Source organism: Dendrobium catenatum, unplaced genomic scaffold (assembly GCF_001605985.2).
Source record: "Dendrobium catenatum unplaced genomic scaffold, ASM160598v2 fragScaff_scaffold_993, whole genome shotgun sequence".
NCBI lineage: Eukaryota > Viridiplantae > Streptophyta > Magnoliopsida > Asparagales > Orchidaceae > Dendrobium > Dendrobium catenatum.
In genome coordinates, this window is record NW_021319455.1 from 362,857 (window position 1) to 388,117 (window position 25,261).

The 25,261-nt window shown below is 30.8% G+C and overlaps 1 protein-coding gene across 1 annotated transcript in view; it reads left to right on the forward strand.

The window, feature by feature from the left end:
- Positions 1-20,202: 20,202 nt before the first annotated feature.
- LOC110100031 (protein ROS1A) overlaps positions 20,203-25,261 on the forward strand; it is a 32,791-nt gene continuing 27,732 nt past the window's right edge. Inside the window, exon 1 of the mRNA XM_020827400.2 lies at positions 20,203-20,344. The gene's annotated coding sequence lies outside the window, so the exon portion shown is untranslated. The remainder of the gene's footprint in view (positions 20,345-25,261) is intronic.

Sequence of the window (25,261 nt, forward strand, 5' to 3'; positions counted from 1 at the left end):
AAGAATCTTGATGTAAGAAATAGGTAGTATGGCTGGGGTTTTGGTGGAACAAAAAGCAGCAACAAGGTTCTGATCAATCAGAATTCATTCGGTGTATTTGGGATTTGTTGTTGTTTTTCCATCAGGTGTTTGTTGAAGACGTGAGGGTGGGGATATATTTGGGTCTATGAAATTGGCAAATCCATCGTCTCTGAGGAGTTTGAAAACTTGGGATCTCCATATGGAATAGTTTTCATTGGACAATTGGGTAGGTACAATGGTTTTAATGTTAGCTATGACAAATTTTAAAGATGCATGTATTGCACAAGTAATGGTTGATAGGTATGATGATGGATCTCCTATTTGAGATGATGCAGATTGAGCCATGAGAGGCGTTCGAAGTTTCTTACCTCTCGTTGTATCCCTTCAGTCTTTGTTGAATTTCTTCTCTGATACCATAAAGAAAATGAAATGCTTATAATAGAGATAAGTTGAGACAAATCTTTTCTTGATACTTTAATGTCAGATGTACATCTATTTATAGTTTTTCTATACTAATTGTGCGGTTGTCATTTCTCTTGTCAGTTATAAGTTCGAGGCTGAGGTTATACACATATGGATGGTTGTGATTACAAGTGGGTGTATGTGATTACAAATGGATGGTTGTGATCTGTACAAGTGAATGGTTGTGATCGATCTTGCCATGTGATATGTTATAATGCGGCTGGATTCGTCTATCTTTTCAAATCCCATATTTTTATGTAAATTCTCTACAGTGATTGACAATATAGGTATCATGAATTCACCTTTTTTTATCAACCAACATCATAACGATTTGTAATGTCTAAGCTACTCTATCCTTCTACTTAACCAACTTTGTAATCTTTTATAATTATAATTAAAATGGATTAATAACCGGCTTTCAAGTAAAAATCTGAAATGAAATGAAATTTAGACAATTGTTGGCCTGATTAATAACACTACACTCACTGAGTTCAATTCTTTAATCCTTTTTAATTTCCTTTAATTAAACTTTCTGTTTTTTTAATAACGTAAGGAGCTTTTGTCCTTCATGATCGGCACACCAGCTGTAGCAAATGGCAATCTTTCAAGGCCTTGCGATCATTTTTGTCTTGTTTATCTGTTCGACTTTTTCTTGTCAGATGCTTCTTGATATCAATGCTTGTTTCAGTTTTTATGCCAAATGGAGCTTCTTCCAGCTCTGAATTATGTAATTTTGCATAAAATAAGCAAGTTTCTGTAATTTGGCATAAAAAGGCCTATGCATTTTGTATTTAGAATTCTTCACTTTCATATAGATATCAGGAGAGAAAGAAAGAGAGAGAGAGAGAGAGAGAGAGAGAGAGATTTCCAAATGTAATATTTAGATGCATCTGGATGCTGCATGATTTGATATTTAGATACCTAAGTGTGTCGTATTGTTTAACTGGTAACAAAATTCTTGTCATTATTATAAAAACAGATGACCAATTTTATTATTTTTTTTGTAAATGATTATAAAATCTTGATGAATAATGCAAATAGTAAAATATTTTCTTTGTATATTTAAAAATAAATAAAAATATGATTCTCCCTTTAAATAAGAAAAAAAATAAAAATATTATCATACAAAATATTCCAGTGAGAGTTACACCTGTCTAACTCGAAAGATAAGAAATAATAAAAAAAAAAGAATAAATTAATGATTTACATCATATTTAATCACACACTTGTGCTTATCTCTTTCTAAGTCTCATGACAATTGTTGTTCTGTATATGATGCTGATTTATAATTTTCTCATATTTAATTCTTATATAGTAAGTTAACTATTCTGTCAAATTATAAAAAAATTATAAAATTTTATGCAGCACAATAATTATAGAGAAAAGTAAAATTAAAATATTGAAAGACTTCTACTTCTTTTGGGATGGCTTTCTTACATCTTCTTAAAGCAAAATTTTAATATAAAAATTAAAATTTTATACTAAAAAATTGCTTTGAGAAGCAATAAAAAAGCCGTCCCAAACGAAATCTTAGGCTTGATTTGGGACATATTTCTAATTGCTTTCTAAAACAACTTTATATTACACAAATTTTTTGAATTAGAATTTTTTGTAACAGAAAGCTACTTTAGAAAGCAGTAAGAAAGTTGTCACTGAGACAACTTTCTTATAGCTTTGTAAAGCTATTTTTAAGTACAAAAATCTCTTGAAAGCAGAAAAAAAAAACAGTGGTCTAAATTTATATATTTGCTCAATTTAAGGATGTGTTTAGGACAACTGCAATATTTTATATAGTTGATTATGAAGCTGCTATGAGAAAAATCACTTAGCTATTTTGGTTATAAAAAGTAGCTTTATATTATGAATATTTTTAAGAAATAGTAAGAAAACTGTTCCAAATAGATCCTAAGTCTCTGATAGTCTGATATCATACAAAATTCCGCTAATTATTGAAGTATTTGAGCTTCACTTATATAACTAACAATGATAAGGTAGGTGACGAGGTGGGGTTCACAATATTATTGCAGTCTATGTGTATTAGCAGCTTGTTGGTTACAAGTAGAGGCAGTAGCAATCAGACATATATAAAGAAAAGAGGAAGAGGAGCCATTGCTTTCTATTATTTTATAACACCCCAATAGTTTTAACAAATCAATATTTGCCGTTCATGGCCTGTCTTTCCTCTCCATATGCTCTATCTAAGCCGTAATTATTTCATTTCTTGAAAAGGTTAATGATCCTAAATAATTTAGGATTAATAAGAAATAATAATTATTGTATATCTCCAAAAAAAAATTCTATATTGTGTATTATTAGAAGAAAAAAAATTATACTAAAACCAGATAAGATTTGGTTTCCACCTATTATAAAATCATAATGTTTCATTTGAGGAAGAGAATATTCAAACCCCCATCATTTTGAAATAAATTTTAATATGTATCTATATTTAGATTTCATAATACAAATTTACCATATTATCCACCTACCAATTCTTTTTTTTTTTAGTTTAGCTCCTGATAAAATTTGCAATAGACCAAGTTTACATGGGTTGATAAGGTTTGTGGAAATTAAGACTTTGTTTGGAATAGCTTTTAAGAAATTTTTGTACTAAAAAACTTTTTTAGAAAGCAGTAAGAAAGCCAACCCAAATGAAGCCTAAACCTTAACTACTATCTATACCTAGTAGAGTAAATCTTTTTTTGCTTCAAACAATTATGAGCCCAAGTTAATTAGGTATATATAAAAAAATGTAATGTTTAAGGGCAGCATGTTGCCATAGTAGGGCACATAAAGGCATGTAATACTTTAAATATTGGATTTTTAAGGCATAAATCTAGAGATTAATCGAAATTCATCCCACTAAAATAAATAGATAGTTTATGTAAAAAAAATTATAATAGGTTATATTGATAAAAAAATAAGTCATGAGGGATTTTGAAGCCATTTGGTCTTCTTTGAGATGACGAAAACTTTCTAAATATCTGTAATTTATGTTTATATGAACCCAAATTAATTAAAACATCAAAAATACCCACTCAAACGTCAAAATTGAAATCCTTGATAGGGTAGCAAACCTACAACGATACAATCAACTTCCTTAGGTAGTTCGAAGAATGAAATCAGATCTAGAGCCTCTGAATCTTCTTCTTCTTTCTCTAAAATTCTCTCTCCTTATCTCTCAAACCAACACACTGGAGAGAAATGGGGACAAAATATGATTTTAAAAGTGAAACTTGATATTTGTAGAACCAGCAATCTAATGCCTGTAACCCTAGCACCACAGTGCTCCTACGAGAAACTCCAGACATGTAGATAGAGCCTAAAACTACATTCCCAATGTCATACCTTTCCCAAGGGGAATTTCAGTGACAAATAAAGACTTCAGCGTCATAGATACACCCTTTCAACGCCCCTTAGTGCTTTTAAGCACTTATCAATTTATAAAGAGAACAATGTCGTAGCGCTTCCAATGAAAATTTTCCAATCTCAAACATTTCTTTTATTTACCAACTCAACTACAACTCTCTTAGTGACAGAAATTTATCATAAAAATTTCTAAAATTTAATATAAACTTAATAGGTACTTAATGAACTTACCAATCTTATATGATTCAATTCATGATCAGGTTATTATAGGTGGACTCAACATTGTAGAAGCAATCATTACATCAGTAAAGCGGGATCTCCAAGATCACCTAAATAAGGAAAATGGTTAGCCTCTAAGCTTTCTCTAAAGATTAAGAAAAGACTTCTTCAAAATATTTAAATTCACATAAAAGTTCTTACATATAATGTTTTCCTCTTATTATATGACATATTAAGATGAACAATATAAGACATAGGACAGGGTGGCCTGGCATAAAATCATTTCATGGAAACTTGCTTCATCTTTAAATCCGCTTCTTGGAAACTAAAAGGATGTAGATAGCTTGTTAATCTTTCTTGAAATTTAATAGAATGGGTCTAGAGGCTTTAAGGGATAGTCATGCATGTTTACTTGACTTTAGGTGACATGACAAGGTAAGGTTGTAAGTAATTCATCATTATTTGATGTCCACATTGGACTAAGTTCAACTCACATTACATTTTGTAATTTTGACATTCTTTCCTTAAACATGATATGAAAGGAGAAAGATTAAAATAAAATATAAGAAAATTAACATCCACTAGCAATCATGGATCCAATGATTGGTATTTACTTAATTTCTTAACTACTAGCATTTCATTAATTTTCTAAGAGCCTATTGACCACATCAATCTAACTATCTATTTGTGGGTGAAAACAAATGCAAACTTGAGTGAGTTTTATAACAATAATATCCATAAAGTTGTTTTACAAAAAAAAATCAATATATAAAATTATATAATCGTACAAGTAATATAATAATGAATTCTTGATAAATACCAATAATCATATAACATTTAAGAAGTAATAACATTAATTATGGAACAAATACAAGATACAAATTTGGAGATTGATAATTTTTTGTACATTTTTTTTATTTTAAAATATGGTAAAACTTATTTAGCTAATTATACAGCTAAGTTTAATGAAACTAAGTTTTTTAGAATATTTTTTAGATTATCAACTTTTTGGGCATTCAAAAAAAGAAAGACATGATTTTTGAAGAAATTATCAATGTTAATTTTTATAAATTCAGGCTTTTTTCTTCTTGAGAATTAAATGATGATAATGGAGGTAGGTTACAAACTATATTGATTTTGGGTGGGCTAAATATTGATTGTAGTAAATCTTAGTATTACTTGCAAGCTACTAGGTTATTTATGAATGTCACAAATCTTCTTTATGAATGGTGCTACAATAGTCACATCCACCTAAATTTCTCTTTATAATAGTACTTCATAAAGAGATACAACGCTACCTTCATTTTTATTAGAGGTGAATAATTTTAACTCCTTTCTAAGATTGAACTTGAGTATATCTATGAAGTGAAAAGATGAATTTTGAATTCTTAAAAATGCATATAGAACTTATTCATTTTGAACCTAATAGTGTTTAGTAGCTAGTCCCTTTAATTACGAAGTAATTACCTACTATTGGAACCAAATGGGATTTAAAAGAATAGTTTACTAGTGCAATGAAGAGGACGAACAAGTACCCAAGTTTATTTTTAGTTTTTATAAAAAAAATAGTGATTCTTAAAGAGATTTTGGTAGAATGACACCAAAAGCCAATGAGTCAGGACCTCCTCAAAAGAGTAACAATCAAATACCAAGAGTAAAAAATGAAACTTCTCAAACATTTATTAAGAAAATTTCCACTAGAAAATCACTTAAGGGTGTAATAAGGTAAACTAATAGGATTCAAGTAGAGTATTATGATTATACACTTCTCCCAGTCGTTCAAGAGGAGATCCTAAAAAGAAAAACTATGGAGAAATAAAGCTACAACTGAGTTGGTCGCTTAAATCAAAGTATTCATTATTATGTTGCACTAGAGCGCAATCCAGGGACGTGGAATGTGTAACATAAAAGGAGAAGGCAAGGAGGAATAAACAAGGGGATTATCAGCATGGCAGGTCAATCATATATGTTATTTTTCTAGAGGTTGTATTCATTGATAGAGATTGAAATAGAAAATATAAGCGCAGCATCCAACTCAATTAAAGTTTATAACAGATGAATGATTCAATTCACAAGTTGAAGCCCCAACTTAGATATAAGTTTTTAATGTTGAGCTTATTTTAAAGTTCCTTATGTGGATGTCAAAGAGAAAAGCTAGAAAATGCTCCATTATGTCATTTTTCTAATTAAAATGCTGAAAAATCTCTCTCTCTCTCTCTCTCTCTCTCTCTCTCTCTCTCTCTCTCTCTCCACATTATATCTAATGCATATTTATGCACTAAATTTCAGCATATTTATGCACTTAATTTTTAAAATTTTATTGTGATCAATGCTTGTCATATCTATCACATTCTTCTCTCTAACATCACAGCCTCACAAACAACATGCATGTGCTTACATATTACAACAATAAATCTTCATTCAATTCATTCTGAAGCTCACAAAGAAAATGTTACATCCATTTAAAGACGCTTTTGGGGTCACTATAAATGGCTTCCATATTTATATAATTGGACAATGCATGATTTTATGTGAAAAAGGTTTTTTCAAATTTTCTTGAATAACTCTTTATTTCGCACTTGTAAATGTATAAGATCGTAACCTTGGTTTTGTAGTATTAAAATTTTAAATAAGTTGATTTAAAAGAAATCAAATTGATATGAACACAATTAGAAAAAAATACTGAAATATCCTTTGACCTTTCAATATAATTTAAGGATACCTACAACTTTAAAAGATTGAGTGACAAAGAGGGCAACCATTATGGTTATTGTTTGCATAACCTAAATTTTCCAACAAAAAAGTATTTATAGATTACAAAAAATGTAATAATATATTTAATAATTTAATATGGCTTTTTAACCTAGAAACTAACTTAACTCACTAATTACATATTTAAAATAAACATATTATTATCATATAATAGGTCGAGTGAGTTTTGTTCAGAGATAATAAGAGATTTTATGAATTTGATTTACATTATTATTTTTTTAGACTTAAAAATAAATCTTTATCATTTATAAAATCTATTCAAGATTGGTTGCAATTATAGAGAATCAATAGGATGTATTATTAAGATAGCTCTTAGTCATATAAAAATGTCAAGCTAAGATGAGTAATATTTTGTAATTTATATTTAGTTGATGAATTTATTTAATTTAAATATAACTATATTTCTTCTAATATAAGTGCAAACTTATGAAATAAACGAAGAGCTTACACTTGAAGATAAAAAAAATTTGAAGATAATGAATCGGGGTTTAATTCATTCATGGGATTTGAACACCTTGGAAGAGTACAAACATGAGGATTTGGCATCACTCTAATTAGGGGTGTCAATTTCGGGTCACGGTTCGAGTTCGGGTTGAACCCGAACTGACCCGGGTGGAAAACGGGTCGACCCTAACCCGACCCGGGTAGAGAAACGGGTCGAAAATCCAAACCCGGACTCGACCCGGCGGGTTGCCGGGTTGACCCGACACGACCCGGAACCGCACCCCTAACTCTAATCTAATGATTTCCTTGAAGCATCACCAGTGCAGGAATCAATGGCTGTAATAATAGTTTTACTTGAGTTGTAAGACTAGAGGAGCATGTGCAAACACTATAAAATAAGATAAAAAATTTATACAACAATATCAGGGATATAATTTACCTCTAGGAAGTTCAAATATCTTATGCAATCCAAGATGCTCAAATATCTTAAGAAAAATAAAAAATTAGATATTTCCATTTTAAGTTTAATTATATTTATGTTATTTATTGATGATTTATCTATTATTACTAGGGAGACAAAAATCATCACATGAATGATATTCAAAGTGAATATAAATAGAGAATGATTGAGGATTACAACCAGTAGGTGAGAGAGATTAAGAGGTATATTAAGTGTTTTTTTTTTTTTTTGAAGACAAATTTGTTCTATTTATGTAAATATCTTTATATATATATTTTAAATAAGGCCTATGATGTTATATGTTACTTGAATTTTAGTAATGTTTTCTTAATTTATATAAATATTCTTTGAATAGTTAGTTTTTAGTCATGCTATGTGTATTGGAATGAACAAGTCCAATTATGTTAGCTTGTGTAAGTTTTACACTTTGTATATGGTTGGTTTGTTAAGAACAATTCAAAATCTATCAATGTTTGGAGTTTAAAACTAAAAAAATTTAGAGTGATTGAATCACTGCATGGACTAACTCAAATGCAACTACATAGATGATGGGACAAGCTCAAAATAACATGTTAGTTCAAACAAGATTTAGTGCATCAATTGAGTCTATGGACTTTTTTAAGATTTGATGAATAAGGCCCAAAAGGCATAGCATTAAGGGTTAAAGAATAGTAGCTTAGACCATGCTAGATTTGATTGATTCAACCCGACAGGGCTTGCTCCCACTTCATGTTAGGGGTGTCAGTAGCTGACATGACCCGAAAACCTGACACGAACCCAACCCAAAAAATTCTGGTTTGGGTCAACTCGTTAAAGAAATAGGTTGGGTTCGGGTTTAATTTTTGGACCCGTATAGAATTTGGGTCGGGTTCAGGTCAACCCATTAACCCGAAGGTGACACGAACTCGACCTGTGTTAAGCGGCATTAATATGACTTTATACAAGTCGTGACACTCATTCAGTGGCAATTCATGAGGTATGTCATTTTAGGGATTAATTTTGGAGTTAGGTTTTCTCGCTTCCTTGGTTCCTCTTTCACCTGCAATCCCGCAGTCGTAGCTTGTTGAGTTAAACTATTTGGATTTCCTCAAGCACCAACAGTTAGGCTTCCTACCTTCCCCTATGGCTACAGTCTATAATCAGTAAACTCATGAATAACTTCTTTTTTGGTTTCGTCCCTTTCGGTATTGAGTTGAACCATTTGAATGGGTGAACGGATTTCAGATTTTTTATCCAAGATCTACTCTTTAATTTTTTCACACTTTATTCATCTGGATTTTGGGGTTTGAAAGTGAAGTTGAAATGCATTTGCATATTAGGGTTTTTTTTATTTTGCTATTTTAGATGTTGAAATAATTTAGATTTTTCTTATTCTGCTATTAGGGACTTTTATTTTATATTTGTTATCTTAGTGTCTTGCACAATTGCACTCTTGTTGTTTAACATATTCTTAACATGTAATACGTCGTATGTGGGTATGAGATTAGGTTTTCCTATCTGGAGAATATGATTTTCTATCATTACACAATACTGTTGTGATTTGTGAAGTTGTTATGTTGGTCTTAACTCTAGAGTAGAGATTAGGGTTTGACAGTTTGCTGACTAGGTCCTGTGAACAGTGAACTTATTTTATTGTTCTGGAATTTAGAGATTAGGGACTTAGGACATAGTCAGTTAGGATGTGCTATTATGAAAGTTATTTTGTCGGTTATACATGTGAAATTTTTTTTACACTTTGCCACTTTCCCTGTTGACTGTTATGAAATTGTGAAGGCTATCTTATGTACTTATGTGTATGAAGTTTAGTAAGCTGTAGTTGCTCTGTTAGTGTGTTATTTACCTTTGTTTTATGCACACTCAGCCCTTATTGTAGGAGAGGGAAAGTATGAAACATTGGTGAAGCTTCTTTTTGCATAATATATGTATATTTTTGACAATTTGACCTGCAAGGCTGCAATATTTACTGAATTAGTGAATTTGGTTGCTCATGCCAAATAAAATTCATATACCAATACTAATATTATTACTTTTTTAGTAAATTAAATATTTAAATTCTAACCCTGCAATGTTCTTTTATGCATAATATTGTTATATTAATACTATTAATTATTTAGTATATTATTTGTTTGCTAATTAAATATTTGGTAAGTATGTACATTCTCTTTGTGATTAGATGGAGGGTTCTAATACAATTATTGTGAGTACTCATTTCGAGCCTAATGAACAAGAGCCTATTAATAATGATATAGAATTTGATAGTGATGAGTATAACAATGTGGATGTGGGTGAAATTGATGATAATATAGTTAGAAATGAAGAAATAAACAAAAAAAAAAAAAGAGGTTGACCTCTATTATATGGGGACATTATGAAATATTGGCACTCATCAAGGATGGAAAACAACTTTGCAAATGTAAGAAATGTGGGGCAACTTACTTATGTGATAGTAAAAATGATACAGGTAATATGAGATGTCACATTCAAAACTGTAAGAAACGGGACTCCCATGATATTGGACAACTTATTTTTCAAAGTAACTCAAGAACTTCTATTTCTATAGTTAAAAATAAGTTTGGTTATCATGAATTTCGTAGCTTGTTTAATGCATGCATAGTTATGCATGATCTACCTTTTTAGTGTGTGAAATGGACATGTGTTAGAGCATTACTTCGGTACCTGCATCCTGATTTACATATTATTTCTAGAAATGTTGTTCAAAATGACTATAAGAAAATGTTTATTAAGGAAAAAGTACAAATACAAGACCTTCTATCTAGTTGTAAGAGTAAAGTTTCCTTAAATTATGATTTGTGGACTTTCATTAACAATGATAGATTTATTAGCTTAACAACAACTATCATTGCATTAATTGGCATATCTACTATCACATTCAAAAGTCATTTAGTAATGGTGGTAGACTTTCTAGATTAATATAGAAGTGCATTGAAACATGATATTGTAGAATTAATGGTTTACACAAAAGATTGGTTGTATGGTGATCAAGGTAATAAATTTGTAATACTACACATATAAGGTTTAGTTTTGTTATAATTTATATTTTAACTAAGCTTTCTATTAACATATGTTGTTGTTTTGGTTATAGATATAAAAGACACTAAGCTTGATGTTGTGACATATAACATCATTGGCTTAGGCTTGGAGGGAAATAAAATGGAAGATGTGAATGGTTCTATGAATTTAGAATCCTAAACATTATTTGTACATGTTTTGGAACATATGAGAGATGTTCTTACCACAAATTAGTATTTATAATGACTATGAAGAACATATGGGAGCCGTTGTTATGTTGTCCTGTCCTGCTAGCCTACTATTAGCTATGCATGTTGCCTTATTGGCCGTTGTGCATTAATTTCTTGTGGGCTTTCTATTTCTGTCTTATTATGCTGCATGGTTTTTGGTTGGGTTTCCCTGATAGATTTCTGATTGGGTTTATCTATTCTACTTGTGGGCTTTCTATAATTCTAATAGGTTATGTAATGCTTTATGTTTCATGAATCCTGATAGGTTCTGACATACTGTTATGTTTTATGTTTCCTGCAATACCAGTTAATTATCAAGTTTTGAATTAGTCTTATACTCATCATAGAAATACAATATGGACTTTTATTTAGTTGCTTTATGCTTCATGCAATACCGGTTAACTAATACAATGGTATTTTCTGGACTATGACTGGGTGGATTAGTAGATTACTAGATTTGGTTTTTTTATTGTTCTTTTGGTGTTGGTTGGAGAATTGGAACTAATGGGGTTAATGGGTTATACTGGTTGTATGATTGGGTTTTATAGTATGATACAATGATTGTGATTATTTGGAAACATGTATTGTGTGTTATTCAATTGGCCAATTGGAACTTCTGACTTCTATTTTTAAACTTATTATGCAATTTTTATGGTCTTTTCTTCTACTAATGGTAGTTTTCTTTTTTAATATGTCCATGATGAACCTAGTGAAGTTATACAATAGTAGCAATACATAAATATAGATGTAATGGTGCAACCAGTTACAAATTGGGGAAATGGGATTTATTTGGCATGAGCAGATACTATTTCACTGAATAGATACTAAAATTATTAAATATGTATTCCCAAAATATAATCTTGGAGGGCTCATTTCTTGAATTTATTATAGATATTGGTTCTTTACAAGGTTCATCCTAAGCCTGAGGCCCTGAGCCCTAACTCATAGAGGGTGTGGGTTTTATTTATTTTTTGTTGCAGGTTCATTGATGAGATGTTCAGATGAATGACTACATATGCAATTATTTAAAGTGATAAATTCAGCAAAACAATTGACCAATTGTATTTGTAATTTGTAAATTGTAATGTATTATAGTAAATTTTGGTATTTACAATTTGAAAAAGTTATAATGATTTTGTAATTTATAATGTATTTTTTAAATTTAAAGAATTAAAAAAAATTAATTTTAATCACTTATTGTTTTATCACATTTAAAATTTTAGAATTTATGCAATTTTTCTATTTTTATTTTTAATTTCAAAAAAAAATTCCAATGTCGGGTTGGCAGGTCGGATTTGGGTTCTAGAAGTGGACCCGTATAGCTAAACGAATCGGGTTTGGGTCAATCCATTTAGCCCCAGGTTAGTTCGTGTTGGACTCGAACCTAACCCATTAACCTAAATTGACACCCCTATTTCATGTCAAGCACAAAGTTGCACAATAAGTATGATTATTCTTCTAAGATGACAATAGCCTTATCATCTTTACACAATTATCGATGACCTTTCCATTCTTATCAATAACAAAAGATTATGGAGCAGTAAATCTATTATAACCTTATAATTCATGATCACATGTGTGATGTCCCCAGATCTAAATTTGGAAGAATTATTTATTTTATCTCTTAAGAAAACTACCAAAGCCACTAATCTTATTTAAAAAAATAAAACGGAAGCAACTATAAAGCATATATCATAACATTTATATTCATTCCTCAAAATTTAATTTACAATAATCATTATATCAATCACTACATCCATCAATCTATCCTCTTCTATTCCTAATTATAAGAGAATAAATCAAAAAATACAAAAATAAAATAAAACATAAATCCTAATCAGTCTCACTCTATTGGATCCTGTCCTTTTAGGAAAAAAAAAATGTAAAAGTCATGGAGTGAGCTAACAGCTCAATAGGTTATCAAAACTTATGATTGAAATTAATCCAATGCAACAGAAGCAGTATGAATATATTCATTCAATCCATATCAATATCTGATCTTTGGTTGGCCAGTTGCAAGACAACACGATAGGACTTAATCCATATATTCATCTTATCAAGTTGGATAGTGACAGACTACTATGTGCATCAATCATTAGTTAAGCTATATGATTAGCAAACTATATCATACTATCTAAGCTCAATGGGGCAATTATATTCTATTCATTTGGTACTTCAAATGAATCCATTGCACTAAATATCATTCTCTTTCCTATAAAATCATAATTTAATCATACATACATTTGCATGCTATGTACTACAAGAAAAATAAATCATATTGCTACCCATTTCTAACCCTATAAATAAATTCATATTGCTCTAGCTTACAAAAAGAAAAAAAAAAGCTCTAGATTACAATCTAATTCTTTCAATAACCATTGCTGATACAAAAAACTCTGACACCCTAAGATCTACTTTTAAAAAATTGTCTATTTTAATATCTTAATTAATCTATCAAATCCACTAATTTTATTTAAATAAATAAAAATAATAAAAGTAAATATAAATTATTTTCTCCAATTTGTAATTTCATTCATTTCTCAAAATTCATTTACAATAACAAATAATTCATTCTATAACATCAATCTATCTCTTATCATTCATGGTTACAAAAGAATAAAACAAAAGAAAATAAACTAAAATAAAATAAACATGGATATTTTGCTCAATCTTGCTCCATTAGATCTTGACCCTGTTCTAAAAATATATGAAAATTTTAGAGTGAGCTAACATCTCCGTAGGTTACCAAAACCTACAATTACAATCCATGCAAGATTATATATGCAATATGCATATAATCATTCAAACCATATTTGTATGACATATAACTATGAAAATATAAAGAAAATAATATGCAATGTCATTTCGTATGGGCAATAAAAATTAACATAAGAAATGTAATTCATAATTAGTTATCAATAGCCATATAAAGGACATGTATATTCTGTTAAGGCTCTATACATGTTTATAAATTATATGAATTTTATATGTCTTTTCAAGTGTATCAGTATACATGTCACAGCAAAACATTGTTCTATATATTTTCAATGCATATCATATAGCATTAAAGTATATATATAATGTATTTTATCATATATAAACATAATGTATTCAATGCAGTGTATCATATATATCATATAGTTCATGTGTATCATATACCCGTGCATCAATCCTATTGGTCTTATCATAAACATATACTAATCATGTCATGTATCATAGTATGTCATGTCATGCAATTTATCATGGCCTATGTCTATGTCTTTTGCAAATGTAATTAAGATAAGATATTCAGGTACAAGTGATATTTTTCTTGTATCTAGTTATGTATGTCAACCTTACATGAATCAGTCTCACTCATATCATTCATGTTGGCAGGAATTAGTATCATCTCACTTATCATAAGTTAGGCAGCTTTAATATAAAAAGTCATTAGTTCCTATCCATTGGTGTGTCACATCATATTAGTTAATCTCCTTATGCCACCTTTTTCATATCAGTGAGGATTACACAATAAACCATATTTAAAGAAAAGCACATCATCCAACTCTCCTATATAGAGTAACATGTCTTCAGTTAACCTGAATCAGTCAATTATTTTTAGCCAAACATTCTTTCTTTTACACATATTTTACATCATATAGAGCACAATAGAAAATAATATTTACATCCAAATGAATTATCACTATACTCATTGATATACCTATAGTATGCCAAAAATATAAATTTGACTAAATGAATCTTAAATGGATGCATAGCAAGTATCTCATGCCCAAAAGGCAATATAATGACTCCTAACTATTTTATACTCAATATTATACTACTTATTTCAATTTAAATAATATATAAGCAAAACTAAAAGGTGAAATTTCAATATAAACTAGTTAAAAAAACTCACAATAATGATATCTACACATATAAAAAGTTACATTATGAAAATTCATTAAAATGAGAGAGAATGTATTTCTATCTACATTCTATCTATTTTGGGAGAAATAAAATTGATAAGTGTAACAGCCCAAACTCTTAACTATCAAAATATTATCCGCTTTGGAATAAGTGCCTCACGGTTTTATCATATTGGTGTAACTTTTCAATAGGTCACCCATCCCATAATTGCTCTAGGAAGAGTACGCTTAACTGCAAAGTTTTTAAATGAAATTTTAACCATTACACCAAAAGGAGCCTCGATGTTTAAGAGTTTAGCTTTTTTATTTAAGGGGTTTCACAATATCCCTCAATTAAGTAACTGACGCATCGTCAGCATCTTTATCTCAGAATCATCCACCAGACATATATGATTCTAGTGATATCCCCTACAAGTTCAAGTGGTAGCTCCCTTCATATAGCACTTAACCCATACATGGCTTAAGAGGTGGCTCCCATAATATAGTTGGGTCAAATTTGGTGTTATTGGGTTCGATGCAAAATCAAATTGGAAACTTCAAAAATTAAATTTGGGATCATCCAAACTCCAATTTTAACAAACTTATAGTCTAACTAAATGTCTCAGCAAAACAATAAACATGGATATTTTTAGTAGCTCTGTATTTTATCTGTATGTCTGTGTATTGGAAGAAAATCTGAAAACAAATTTCAAAGCTAGATCCTGGATTCATCCGTTGTGACTCAACGTGATGGGATTCGTTCCGGTCGGGTTGGGTCGTGACATCATGGCACCCACATAGCGATTTTTCAAACTAGCACTTTCACTCCTTCAACCAAAACCAAATTCCCATTACACATTCCAAGATTTAAATTACACATTACATTAGATACAAATATGTACTTAACTGAGTTAATTTAATGACACTAATTTTGTATGGTGGGTGTTACAAAACCGCACCTTGAAAATTCAATATAAGTTAGTCCAAACTGAATGTCGCAGAAATACCAACCGACAACACCAAATTAGACCCAATCCAAGCTCAAATTGGTTCCAAATAGAAGACCCGAAGCACATTTGGAAGGTTCAAACCATAATTTGGATTATCAAATAGTTTCCAAACATGACATGCATATAGTCAAATCGAGCAGCTCAACAAGACGAATCCAACGAGCACAATATCGTCGAATTTTGATATCATTAAGACATTCAAATGCCCAATAAACTATCTATGATCAAATGATTCAACATCGTTGTCCATTCAAACCACTCCCAACTTGCCCCCTGTTCTCCTCCTTATTTACTAGACATGCCACTCTCAGAAAACTATAAATAGACGCATCATTTTTCTTAGAGAGGGGGCTCCAAAGGGGGGGGAAGAAGGAGGCCTAAGCAAGAAGAGAAGAGAATGAAGTAAGAAGAGAAGGAAGATACTCATCCTCGACCACCGCCAAACTTTCACCCGGTAGCCTACCGACATCGACTGCTCAAATGCATCTAACGTCAAAGTTTTGCCCTACCGATGACTGACATCAGACTTCTTCCCGATGTCGGACCTTCGCTTATCGTCGGACTCTCATCTAATGCTGAAGTTATACCTGGCTGCCGACTGACGCCGGACTTGTACCCTACACTGGACCTCTGCTTGTCATTGGATTTTTACCTGACGCTGAACTTCTACTAGACGCTGGACTTATACCCGTCGTTGGACTTCTATCTAATGCTAGACTTCTATCTATCAAAAACTTTTACCTGACATCGGACCTCCGCTCGTTGTCAGACTTCTACTAGATGTCAGACTTCTAACCAAAAATGGACTTCCGGCCGTCACCAGATGCCAGACTTTCGCCCATCACTGTAATTGCGTCATACTTCTACTCGTCGTCAGACTTCTATCTGACGCTGGACTTATTTCCATTGTTGGACTTCTACCTGACATCATTCTTCCGACCTTTGTCGTCAAACAATGGTATTTATGACCTCCATCGCCAGCCGACTATGGTCCTTCCGACTTAAGTTGTACATCGACTACAATCCTTCCAACCTCCGTTGTCAGACAATAATCTTTATGACCTTCGTCGCTCGCTGACTATGGTCTTTCCCATTTACGTCGCCCCCCGACTATAGTCCTTCTAACCTCCTTCGTCAGACAACGGTCTTTATGACCTCCGTCAAATACGGTCCTTCCGACTTACGTCGCTCACCAACTACAACCCTTCCGACCTCCGTTGCCCACCGACTATGGCCCTTCTGAACAAGCGAACATGTCAACAGTGATTCTTCCTATTTTCATCATGTAACACACATCATGTAACACACTCTATATGATGTACATCAAGTTAAGATCTTCCCCTAAGGAAGGGCCTCGTTTGTAATCAACTACAAATACTAGTTGATTCATTCAAACTGAGCTAGACCCCGTAGTTTTTCTCCTTTTTAGGGTTTTTCACGTCAAAATCATGGTACCTCTTATGAATGACGCACCCTATCTTTTAATATGTTTGTGTGCTGGATTTTCGTACAAAGCTGAGACGTTAAACTTTATATTTCTCTACCGCCACGAATATTCCAAGACGCAACATATATACATAAATAATTATTATGACCCAACAATTTAGCGCTCTAGACTTAGTGCTACAACACTCTCTCGGGGACTAGATGTAGAATTGTAGATCAATTGGCTGAAAGCCTGAAACTATAGGGAACTCTATAATGCTGACTATAGGAAGCTCAAATTGCTTAAGTGTCCTCTAAATACATTATAGTCGTGACAGTAAGAAGCTCTCGCTTACAGAAGAGTGGTGATCAAATTTGAAGGCTCTCATTGAGAAGAGTTTTAATTTAGCCCCGCATAAATAAACAAAAAATAAATAAGAATATAATCTGGCTACCAAATTAAAATATTTTTTTTAATAAATTATTCCTGACGTAGTGAAATATTTTATTTTGAGTAAAATGTGCTTTTTCTTTATGCAAAGTTGAATCTATCCAACCAAATAATAAAGCAATATGAGTTTATAATTAATATTGTAAAGAGCATAGTACATCTCGGATATGACCAAGTGGTCGGAAATCAAAGTACCGGACGGTGACTACAAATTCTTTAATTTAATTAATGATATCGCCGGCGAAGTTGGTTAGGAAAAAAAAAAAAAAAGGAAGGTTTTATGCTGGCAAGCGTATGAAAGTGACAAGTGGTAGAACATTAGGACTTGGGAGGTAAGTTTCATGAACGATGTTGCGTCAATACAGTAGCAATCCGTACACTACATTTAATAAATTTTATTTGACCTATCATCTTGTTTAATGAAATGAGATTTATTTAGTATAGGAGTGTCAAAAGGGGTCAACGGGAGTAGTTCGGGCTAATTCAAATTGACAGGGATATAAATGGGTTGACTCTAATCTGACACGATTTTACAAATAGGTCATGAATTTTTAACCTGGACCTATCCCGTGCAGATTACTGGGTTGACCCGACCCGCGAATTCGGACATGGTTGCCTCGCTACGGCCTACGGTGCGGGATCGCTCATTCGTGTTGTGGCGTTGTGCCGATTGTTGCGATTGAACTGGGCTGGGGGGCTAGGCTGTGCCATCTGAGGTGAACAACGAGCCTGACTTGCGTGCATCTGTTAGGATTTATGGAAGTGTATGGATCGTCCCCTCTTGATTCACATGGTTTTGTTCTTAACACAAATTGATTTTGGGTTTATGAGTTGGATGGTTGCATTGTTCTATTTTGTCTACTTTAGTGGCCATGTTATTTTCCTGATTATTGTAATCATTTTAACAGCAAAAGAAGTAATGAAAGTTGGTTTGAGTAAGGTCTGGCTTGTGATTTAATTGATCTTCATGAATCTGAGAAGTTTCTTTGATTCGTTTGTGAGCCTTGTCAATGATTAATTTCAAGACCTGTTAATTCCTATATTCCTTTTCATTCTCTTTGGCGATGAAACAAATAATGAATGCTATGCTTATGTATGTGACTTTTTGAGAATCATGATTGTAAATTGATAAAGTTTGTGTCTTTTATTTGGAATCAGGTTCGAGTTTTTTTTTTTTTCCTTTAATTGAAATCTATGATAAGTTGTGGGATTTTTTTTTTTTTTAGTTTCTCTTTCTTGAGAAATTGAAAACAAGAGAAGAATAATTCAGCATTATCTGTAACTCGTCTATTTTTTGGTATTGAAAAGTTAGCATCATATGTGGTTCTATTCTGGTTTCGGTTTTGGTAAAGTGCTAAAGCATATTTTGATTATGTGATTAGTCTAACTAATAGAGATGCATGATCACTTCTTAGTGTATTAAATGTGTTGTTTTGTTGGCGAATTCAAGGGATTGAAGTGTTGTGAGTGTGCCTCTTTCATCCTCGAGTTTTAGCATTTCTTCTTTAGAAGTTTTATTGATATTTTTGAATTGTCATCTCTTGAGCTTTTCAATAAAAATGAATTGGTGTGAATGGAAAGGTGAAAATGGGTAAATGTGGAAAGTAAAGTGTATGTGAGTTTTGGAAAGTGAAGTGTGTTATCTTGAAAGGTAAAAAGTGATTTTGGAAGGTGAGGTAGAAAATTTTGGGAAAATGAAATGTGTATGTGAAATGTAAAGTATATGGTTTTGTAGGAAGTTTGTGGCTTGAAAAGTGCTCTTTGTGTGTAAATTAAAGAAATGGAAAGTGTAATTTTGGAAAGGTAAAGTATTTTGATGAACACGTCTTTTGAAAAGTGTATTGTATGTGTTTTGGAAGACAAAATGAAATGTGTTGGAAAGTTAAGTGTGTGTTGGGAAGTGTATGAATCGTGAAAGTGGAATATGCAAATGTGGTAAAAGTGAATTATGTGGAGTTTGGAAAGGTATTGTGTGAGAAAGATGAAAGGTAAAAGGTGAAATGTGGAAATGCTGAAAGAGAATTTGGATTGTGAGAAATGAAGTGTAGGTATGCTAAATAGTATTTTAAAGTATATAATTGTTGAAAGTTGGGGTGTTTTAAGAGGTGAGGTGTATGGATGTTGGAGAGTGAGTTGTTTGGGTAATAATTGGAAAGTTAAATTTTAAAGAAAAATTTAGCTTTTTATCTATGTCTACCCTTCTCTCTCTCTCTCTCTCTCTCTCTCTCTCTCTCTCTCTCTCCTTCTTCTTCCCCTTCGTTGTGCCTTGGGGTGAATTTTGGAGAAATACAATATATGTTTTCAAAGGTGGAAAGTTCAAAAGGAAAACAACCGAGCCGGTTTGCAAGCCTGAAAAAAGGTATGTTTTGATTTAATAGTATTTTTTCAAATTATTTCTATTGTGATTATTAAATGTGCTATAATCCTTTTTTGTTTCTTTGCTTGTATGAACTACGAGGAATGGTACCGATCAAGTAAATAAAAGTAAGTAGACTAAAGGTATCAGTCGCCTCTATCCAATGGGTGGAGGTGCTACGGTCGGATATCACCGGACATTGGCTCCGGTGTATGTAAGTATTCTGAAAACTTAAATAGCCTTAAGGCTCAGAACCCTTGTTGTGTTTTGCGATCTCCCAACCATAGGGCCCTGTAAAAACCCTAGTTTTTATCTTATTATACATTTTAAAATTGAATTTAATTGCAAATTTCTTTCATTATGTTATTTAAATTTATTATGTTATTAGATTATATTTGATTATTTAGAACATGAAGTCAATCGATTGCATGTTTAGCGTCTCTGCTAGTGATTAAGAGCGCTAGAATTTGATTTGTTTACTCGTAGTTTATTCTCCTATTAGATTAGTAGGTTTCAAAATATGTAGGGCATATTAAATTTTAACATAAAAATTCCAACCAATCCTAAGGCATATACATATTAAAATTATAAAAATGATAAATAACATCTATTCATTTAGTAAAAGTAAATCAATCCCTACACAAAAAAAAAACATCCAAATTAAAACAAAATGATATATATTTGACTAAATAATAAATTCAAATAAAAAAATCTTTTTATATAAATGATAATAACACACAATAAGAGTAATATAAAGTTCAACATAAACATTAAAAAAATTACAAATTAATAATATATATATATGCTTTAATAAAATTGAAAAACTTTTAAATTTTGTAATAAATTTAACAGATAAATTCAAAATAAAATTCAAGAAGAGGTTAATTAATAAATTACAATCAATTAAAAAAATACTAAATAAATAAATCTAAAAATTCAATAAATCATTAAAAATTTAATAAATCATTAAATTAAATAATCTAAGCTCTAAAAATGATTAATTAAAATAACAAATTTAACAAATAAATTCTAAATAAAATTTAAGAAGAGGTTAAATAATAAATTATAATCAATTAAAAATATTAAATAAATAAATCTAAAAATTTAAGAAATCATTAAAAATTCAATAAATCATTAAATGAAATAATCTAAGGACTAAAAATGATTAATTAAAATATCCTAAATAATCAATCACTAATGAACTTTAATAATTAAAATACAACATAAAAATGAACTGAAAAACACTAAATCACCTAAAATTTAAATTTGAACATTTAAAAAAATTCCTTTGACCTTTCAATAAACTAAATTCAATCGATTAGAAAACTTCAACTAATGATAAACCTAGGATATATCCCCAAGCCACACAGCCTACTACACACATTTAGATTTATTTGCTATGACAACCAATTCTAACTTTAGGTTATAGCGGTGTTTACTTTCTTGCTGCTGTGTGATGGGCTTTCTCGTTGTTTTCATTGCTTGTTGTTTGCAAAATTGATTGTTTGATGTGTTTATTTATTTCTGCAATCTGTGAATTGATGTGATGAACGATAGATTACTTTTAAGTTAGGAACGATTTAGATGCTCACAGATTTTTTGCATGTGGCCATGCTCATGCAGGGCTAAATCAAAAGGGGCAAATTAAATATTTAAACTGACATATTTTTTATAGGTGCAAAATATTAAGCCCCATTAAAATTAAAAAAATGTGACCAAGTGTGGATGATGAATTTAATTTAAATGCAAATATATAATTGCTTTGGATGATTTTATTATAATTACTTAGGATAACCTTGCATGTGGTTTAGAAATTTTTTTTTTTACTTCTGAGATGTAATGTAAATGTATTTGAAAGAGTTGTGATGTGAAAGTGATTTAATGTCGGGATATCACATCCAACTTGGAATCCAAAGAAGAGAAAATATCCCTTAGGGGAATGGTTTCTTCTATTTGGAAAGCTAGGTTATGATGATTTTAATATTAAAGGGAAAAGAAAATACCTCTTCGGGGATAAGTTTTTTTTTTTTCATTTGGATATCCAAATTCAATGAATTCAAGGAGCTTGCAAAAGGAAAGAAGACGAAGGGAAAAAGTCGAAGAAGTGAAGGTGAAGAGATATCCCATTTCAAAATCACTTGCGCTAGTCTTAGAATTAGAATCTTGGTTGTTGTTAGTGGTGCTTGGCCACTTTACTTTTCTGCAGACCGTTGGTTGTAAATAAAGTGGCACTTGTCATATGAAATTTAATTTATTTAATTGGTTAATTTGATTGATTGTTTACATTATTTGTGCAATAAAAATTGTTTATTTTTCTAGGTTTTTTTCTTGCATATCGTATTTTGTTTTAGCCTAGATACGATCAGAGATTTATGAGGGTATGAATAAAATATTTTTTATTTAAAACTTAAATAAATTTTTTAGGCTCACATAATAACTCTAATGATCTAAGAAGTAAGCTCGAGATCATCGAGAGTTAGCATATATGCATATTATTGTTTACTCTTCCTTGTTAGGCATATCTCCGCTTGCAGGGTTCTAGCATACCACTTAGCCTATTATGGTGCAATTTTGTCCAAGGGATATTGTGTAATTAGGAAAAAATATATTTTCTAAGTTTGATTTTAAAACTGTTTCATAATCATTTTGTATGCATTCGAGTCAATCAGTATGCATTGCATTAGATATAAATTAAAAGAGTTTAAAATTTTAATTGCATTTTACTTTCAAGCATCATTTACACTACATATGTAAAGGGGCCAATTATGATTTGTTCTAGATGTCGACCCCAATTCTTCAAAACTTAAACAACCTCCCTACCTATCTTTCATAAAAAAATCAGACACATGATTTTAAAGCGCCTAAGTGGTTAACTGGCTCCCCAATCCAGGCCGGGGTAAGTCCAGATTTATACTTCATTAAATAGGTTCGGATTATTACTTTGTAGTACCCAATTTAGATTTAGGTTCTGAGGAAGATTTCAAATCTTAAGTACTCACCTTCCGAGGATATCATCTCAAATTTCTAATAAAATGTCAACTTAAACATAAAAATTCTATCCCAAATGTAAAACCCAATATATAATAGATTGGAGTTGCCTTTGAGCTTCTCAGAATCCGACACTTACTTTTCCTCCTTTGACTTGCTAAGAACTATTCAACATTGAGCTTTCTCCTTAAAAAACTTCATGGTTCTTTTCTTGTCTTTTACTTTGTAATCAAAATGTATGAATCCTTGCTTTAATCAAGAGTTTTCTTAGGAGCACTCCTAGGATATAATTAACTATAGGGGCCCATATAAGGATTTGAGAACTGCATATTAAAATAAACTTTGTTTTATTCCTATAAAATAAGAAAAAAAAATCTCTGGGAACGTAGATGTCCTTTAAAAACTCATTTCTAATTTTAAATTTTATTTATAGAATGTTATTATTGTCTTTTTAGATAATATAATATTATATCTCTTATATTCAATATTAGAAATGATGAATTTTATAAAACTCATTTTTATTTTTAGATGTCTTGAAGAATGTTATGTTCGTCTTTTAGTCTTTTAAGATGATATAATTTTCTCCTTGTTACATCTAATCAAAAGAATGGATAGATCTTCAAAATCCTATTTATATTTTTAAACATATTCTATAGAACTTCATGTTCATCTTTCGAGATGATATATTATTCTTTAAATTGTGTTTGATCATTAAAATATCATTTTCCAAAACCCTATTTTGATATTGAATCAATTGTATAATATTGTGTCAATCTCTCGATACTATATTTTATTCTCAAGCAATATTTAATTATAAAATAGGAAAAGTCTGAATCTGTGTGACATTAAGTTTCCCCCACACATAGTCTTTAGTATCTCTCTCTAACTCAGTCAAAAATTGCATTTGATGTCAACAAACTCTCATAATTCATGCATCGGGTTTATTGCAATGCAAGCCAAATGAATTATTTGCTATCTTTGAGCCACTAGTCATCTTGGCCTATTTCTTAGTAGCAATTCTCCTCTCATATGCTGACTGGGCTTGCAATATTATGGATCAAACTTCCACATGTGCTCACATTATTTTCCTTGTCCACAATGCCATCTTTTGGTGCTCCAAAAAATAATGTATTGTCACTTGCTCATCTACCGGAGAAAAATACCATGCAATTTCTTATATAACTATTTAAATCACTTGATTAAAAACTTTACTTTTTTAGCTTAGTGACTCTACCCATCATACTAACTGTATATTATGATAATATTGATGTAAGATACTTAATTGAAAACCTAATTTTTCATTTAAGTATGAAGCACGTTACCCTTGTCCACTTCATTTGAGAAAAAGTGCAAAACTATAACATTTGCCTCTCATGTGTCATCTAATGATTAGCTTACCAATGCTCTTACTAAGGCTCTTTCTTACCGTCTACTTGACAATCTACGTGTCAAAATTGGTGTCATCTCACTTGACTCCATCTTGAGGGGGCTAATTGGAGAAATTAAATAAATTAATAAATTTCTTATTTTTTAATTCCTTTATTTTGGTCCATATATTAAACTAGCATTGATTATAGGTGTTAATTCACTTTTGCATTTGATTTCCTTTCATTTATTCTACATTAAATTGACATTCATTATGAGTGTTAATTCACTTACCTTTTTATTTTCTTTCATTTTGTATATATATCAAATTAATATTCATTACAGTTGTTAATTCTTTTTTTTTTGTTCTTTTTCTTTACCATTTTATAACAATAAATATTATACAAAGCTTGTAATACAAAATCAAGGAGAATAATTATTTCCCTTCAAAGTATCTTTCTCAATATTTTTAGCAAAAACACTGTACTGGTTGGGGAAGAAAAAATAAGAAAGAAGAGCTTCATTATCTTCAAAGTTTCTCCCTTTCATACTTGTCGTCAACCAATGATTTTTTGTGAGAATTAAATCTTTTCTTTGATTAGAATTTTTTTTTCAATGATCGTCAATAATCCACTTATGAATATTCATCTATACCTCTTTTCAACAATGAATGTGTTTTAACTACATGTGACTCTATAGATCTGTCTTAATTATCTATGTTTTTTTATTAAAAGTGAATATCTTACTGAAGAAAGAATTCATTGTTTTGCTTAGATTA